Raw genomic sequence first — 5,820 nt, 5'->3', positions numbered from 1 at the left:
TAGGATATGATTTCCCATCCCGTGGAGGGTCCTACCAGAGGGACCATCCTGACCAACCCCCATCCCAGCATTGGATGAAAAGACCTTTCAGCTGGCCCCTACCCCAGTGCTCAGGGGGGACTGTAGTCGTGATGAAGGGCAGTGATTTGTGGAACCTCCAGTCGCCTGTGTCACCAGGTCTGGTGGCACATCAGAGAGGAAGTCATCCAGAGCTCTGTGTGCAGGCGTGTGGCCCATTTGTCCTCATGAAATATTTCATAGTAATAACCCCAATCTGGCTCTGCCACCCACCATGTATCTGACCTGTGACATCACCGCATCAGATTCCCAGGCTGCAGAACAAGTGCCAGAAGAGATCCATTTTTTCCTTCACTGATTCCCGCATTCGGTCATTCCACAGACGCGTGTTGAAGCACCTGCCAGGTGTACCTGCCAGAAGACCCAGCTGTGGGCACCTGGTGAGGTCCTGGCCCTCACAGCTGGGGCATTCCAGTGGGGGACAGTCAACAGACAAGCAGGTATAAACTGACAAACTGCGGGGGCACTCCATGCTGGGACTGGGCACGGGGGAAGGAGATGGATGGGTGTGGGCAGGAGCGGGTAGGTGACCAAAGCTGGGGCCCCTGAGACAGCCCAAGGAGTTTGTGCTTCATGCTCAGGCTCCTGGGGATCGCACCACAGGATCTCCAGCTAGGGAGGGGCATGATCGAATCTGCCCAGGAAACCATCTCTGACCTCCCAGACATCTGCGGTCCCGTCACTGTGCTGGGCTCTGGATGCAGATGCTCCTTATGATAGTTAAATGGCGTTGAGCTCTTACTGTATGCCAGGGCCATGGTACACCCTGATATATATATATGTTCAAATGTATATACGTGTGTGTTTTAATGAGGAAAAAAAAAAAAATCACTTTGGGAGCTCCCTGGTGGCCTAGTGGTTAAGATTTGGGCTTTCACTGCCATGGCCCAAGTTCAGTCCCTGGTCCAGGAACTGAGATCCCACAAGCCATTTGATGTGGCCAAAATAAATAAAAATTAAAGCTAAAAAAAAATCACATTGGGGACTTCCCCAGTGATCCAGTGGCTAAGACGCTTCACTCCCAAAGCAGGGGGCCCCAGTTCCATCCCTGGTCAGAGGACTAGATCCCGCATGCCACAACTAAGCCTTGGTGCAGCCACAAAAAAAACTCACTTTGATCTCAAATGATTCTATGAGATAGGCCTATCAATATCCTCATTTTATAGATGGGGAAACTGAAGCATAGAGAGGCCAAGTGACTTGCACCAGGTGACGCAAGTTGGTAGTGAGGGGAGGGGTTGGAGAGAAGGCAGCGGATGTCAGAGACACCTAGGACTGCGGAGGAAGCACTGGCTGCTAGACTGGAGTGGCTGGCTGGGTGACTGGTGGGTGGTGACGCCCTGAGGATGTGGGGCACCTGAGGGAGGAGCAGCTCTCCTGGGCAGAGGCGCTGGGGAGCAGTGTGACACCTCCCTGGTAGGAACTGCTTTATTGAAATGGAGCACTTGGGTTTCTGGCTCTTCTTCAAAGAGGCAGCACAGAGTGGTTGCCAAGCATATGGGTCCCGAGCTGTGTGACTTTGGACCACTCACTCATCCTCTCTGTGCTTTCGTCTTCTTATCAGCGAATTAGGAAACTAATGACAGCTCCTCCCTGAAGGGCGCCTAGGAATGAAATGAGATGAGCTTTGTCTGGCGCCAGCACCTGGAACATGCTCAAAAAATGTTAACAAGGAAGAGAAGGGCTCAGGCCTGGAGAGGTGAGCAGCACCAGAGAGCCAGTTCAGCAAGGACCTCGCAGTAAGTTGTGGATGATGCTGACAGGTGGGCCAGCCTGGCCCCACCTCCCAGGTATCCCCCTGCCCGGGCTGCCTTTGGGGTAGGTGTCCAGTGGGCATGCCGTAGCTAGATGCCACGCTCTGGCTGGAGGACGGAGCTGCTGTCTACTCTGGCAGACTCCTCTCTAGGTCTCTTTACTGTGGAGCAGAACCCAGAGTGACCAAACCTCATGCCTGCCCCAGTCAGGCTGGTGCCACGGCCTACACAGAAGGGTCAGGTGACTGTCACATGGGGCCTCATGCTTTTTTGATGACTGTCTTCTTGGGGCAGAGTCATCTGGAAACAGGAAAATCCTGGTCAGAAACCACGTGATTCTCAAAGGAGGGGAGGGCAGGGGACCCAGCTGGGACACCCCAGTTCCTGGGGACTGTTGTGGGGTCCAGGCACCCCATCCAAAATTATGTTTTATATTGAATTTATTTCTGGGTTTATTTCTGTTGACTTAAGACTGGATATTTCTTCTAAAAATATTTTTATTATATAAAGATTTTATTTTACTTCCAAATGTCTTACACACTAATTTGACATCATTATTTCCCAGAGGTATGAACCACAAGAAAAATGGAAAAAGCAGGTACTCTGCCAAAGATAAGCAAAGGGAAACAATTACGCTCTTCGCGGCATATCCATGTCTAGTCAGCCAGTGAATTTTTTTTTTTTTCTGGTATATATCCATGTCTAGTTGGCCAGTGAAAGAAAAAAATAATTCTAGAAGCATAAGAGAAATGCATGTGTCTTGGTAAAGTCAGAATTTTCTCAGTGGGCACTTCTGTAGACCCGACTTAAAGCAGAAACATAACTAATGTAGCCGCATATGTCATCTTAATTTTCTTGTAGCTGCACTTTTAGAAAAGTAAAAAGAAGCAGAGGAAATTAGTTTTAGCTATATTTTATTTAATTCAATATATCCAAAGTATTAACATTTCAACATGTAATCAGTATTTTTAAATATTCCAGAGCTATTTTCCATCCTCTCTCTCTCTGCGCCCCCTTTTTATCTGATACAAAGTCTTCAAAATCAGGTATATATTTTACAGCTCATCTCGGATCTGACCAGCCATATTCAACTGCTCAGTGCCCCAGGCGGCTTGTGGGCATCATGTTGGCAATACAGCCTAGACACTGAACTTTCCTTCTAGGGAAAATGTGATTTTTTTCCTGCCTTAATGTGCAGTTACTGAAGACTTGCAGTGTGTGTCTGTATTTTATACTTCTTTCTTTCTGTATGGCTGCGCCAGGTCTTCGTTGCTAGGTGCAGTCTTCCTCTAGTTGCCGGGGGAGGGGGGGGGGGGGGGGGGGGGGGGGGGGGGGGGGGGCGGGGGGGGGGGGGGGGGGGGGGGGGGGGCGGGGTTATTCTTAGTTGCTGTGCTCAGGCTTCTCTTTGCAGTGGGTTCTCTTGCTGCAGAGCGCAGGCTCTACGGTCTGGGCTCAGTAGCTTTGGCTCCATAGTTGCTCCGTAGCACGTAGAGTCTTCCAGACCCATGATCGAGCCCGTGTCCCCTGTTTTGCCAGGTGGATTCTTATCCACTGTACTACCAGCACCAGGAAAGTCCTTACATTTCTTTTGTGCATTTTCTTCCCTGTATAATTTGTCTTTGATAAAAGGACTCAATGATAAACATGAGCTTTATTTAAGATGTATCTTTCTTTGCTCAGACTTTGAATGTCTTTATCTTTCTCAGGTTCATCCTTTTCTCTCTTTTAGAAAATTTTCCCCCAACATTTTATTGTGAAAATGTTCAAACATATAGAAAAGTTGAAAGATTTGTGCAGAGAATACCCCATACTGATCACCCAGATAACGTTTTGTTATATCCATCCATCCATTCCTTCATCCCTTTCTCCATCTATTCATCTCTTCATCTCTCTATCTCTCCATCCATTTATAACTCTATATAACCATTTCTTGGGGATAAATTTCAAAATAACTTGCAAACATCTGAACATCGGTCTTCCCAGGTGCTGTAATGGTAAAGAATCCACCTGCCCATGCAGGAGACGCAAGAGATGTGGGTTCGATCCCTGAGTCAGGAAGATTCCCTGGAGCAGGAAATGGCAACTTGCCCCAGTATTCTTGCCTGGGAAATTCCATGGACAGAGGAGACTGTTGGCCTATGGCCCATGGGGCCGCAGAAAGTCAGACATGACTGATCACATCCACAAACATTCAGAAGAGTCTTTTCCAATGCAACCCACCCCCCACAGGTTACAAAAGAAGCCAGCTGTGTCATAGATACATATGACAATCTTGGGATATGAAAATATTTGTGGCTCTTCTTGGTGATGAAGTCATAGGTCCATGGATGTTGCTACATCAGGAATTGAAGACAGACACTAAATTTCAGTTATAGGCTAGTGAAAACAAAACTGTAATTTTTCTCCTATCTCAGTCTATGGGTACTCAATTTGAGGATGGACGGAGGAGCCTGGTGGGCTGCAGTCCATGGGGTCGCTAAGAGTCAGACATGACTGAGCGTCTTCACTTTTACTTTTTACTTTCATGCATTGGAGAAGGAAATGGCAACCCACTCCAGTGTTCTTGCCTGGAGAATCCCAGGGATGGGGGAGCCTGGTGGGCTGCCGTCTATGGGGTCACACAGAGTTGGACACGACGGAAGCAACTTAGCAGCAGCAGCAGCAGCACTCAGTTCTTATTTCATAAAACCCAAATAAATCATGCTATTACCATGTTAAGGCAAATGCTACCCATGGCAAATTCTTCCTGAGCTCTTGTTATATGCATCGTCTCATTTCATCCTCACAATACCCTCATAAAGATAAAATTACCTACTCATAACACTTCCAATACCAAATATGTGAATATTTTTTCCTCCATACCAGCCAATTCTCCAACTCTCTGGACACTGATTGGGTATCCTATAATTTAATTCGATTCTGACACTACTTACCTGGAGTTGGATATCGAATCCCACAGGTTTAGGGCTCAGTCCCACAGACTGCTGGGAGTCCTGATCCCATACCTTGGGCAGGGCAAGGTGGTAGGTCAGACAGACAGAAACCAGTCTGTGTGTCTGTCTCTTTGCATGTGAGTTTTTGTTTGGGGTTGTATGTCTCTCTAAAGAAGGCTCAGTGTCAAAGAATTGATGCTTTCGAACTGTGGTGCTGGAGAAGACTCTTGAGAGTCCCTTGGACTGCAAGGAGATGAAAGCAGTCAATCCTAAAGGAGATCAACCCTGAATATTCACTGGGAGGACTGATGCTGAAGCTGAAGCTCCAATACTTTGGCCACCTGATGTGAAGAGCCGACTCACTGGAAAATGCTCTGATGCTGGGAAAGATTGAAGGTGGGAGGAGAAGGGGGTGGCAGAGGATGAGATGGTTGGATGGCATCACCGACTTGATGGACATGAGTTTGAGCAAGCTCTGGGAGTCAGTGATGGACAGGGAGACCTGGCGTGCTGCAATTCATGGGGTTGCAAAGAGTCAGACATGACTCAGCAACTGAACAACAACCCTTCGCCTCCTTGGAGCAGTCTCTAGAGCTATCTGAACTGCTGTCTGCCAGGCTGTAGTCCTCATTTTGCCCCAAATAAAACTTAACTGTCACCTCTTACATTGTGCATTTTTTAAAAAATCAGCATATCATAATCATAACTGACATCTGTATGGTCCTTCCTGTGAACAGGTTTCTGAGTGCTTACATGTTCCATGAGTTAGTCTTTCCAATAGCCCTTTGAAGGACTTCCCTGGTGGCCCAGTGGTTAAGACTCCATGCTCCCAATGCAGGAACCATGGGTTTAATCCCTGGTTGGACAGTGGAGCAGCATGGCCTACCCCCTGCCCCAAATAAACAGCCCTTTGAGGTAGGAATGAATACTATCTCAATAATCAGATGAGGAAACAGACATAGAGGGGTTGAGTGATTTGCAGCGGTGGGTCGCAGTGGTGGGCTTTGAACCCAGGCTTGGTGTGCTTGAAGTCAGCCCCCAGATTACATCAGCTC

General features: G+C 47.8%; 1 long non-coding RNA gene across 2 annotated transcripts; it reads left to right on the top strand.

The window, feature by feature from the left end:
* Window positions 1-274: 274 nt before the first annotated feature.
* Window positions 275-5,430, top strand: LOC132658553 (uncharacterized). Of its 2 annotated transcripts, XR_009598360.1 has the most exons (3): window positions 275-518; window positions 1,643-1,817; window positions 3,816-5,430. It is a non-coding gene; the product is annotated as an uncharacterized LOC132658553 (long non-coding RNA). The 2 variants fall into 2 exon arrangements; XR_009598359.1 differs by lacking the exon at window positions 275-518 and having other exon boundaries at window positions 1,464-1,817.
* Window positions 5,431-5,820: the final 390 nt, after the last annotated feature.

This window comes from Ovis aries, chromosome 24 (assembly GCF_016772045.2).
Source record: "Ovis aries strain OAR_USU_Benz2616 breed Rambouillet chromosome 24, ARS-UI_Ramb_v3.0, whole genome shotgun sequence".
NCBI lineage: Eukaryota > Metazoa > Chordata > Mammalia > Artiodactyla > Bovidae > Ovis > Ovis aries.
Note: the sequence above shows the minus strand (reverse complement) of the source record. Positions and strands in the feature narration are given on the sequence as shown.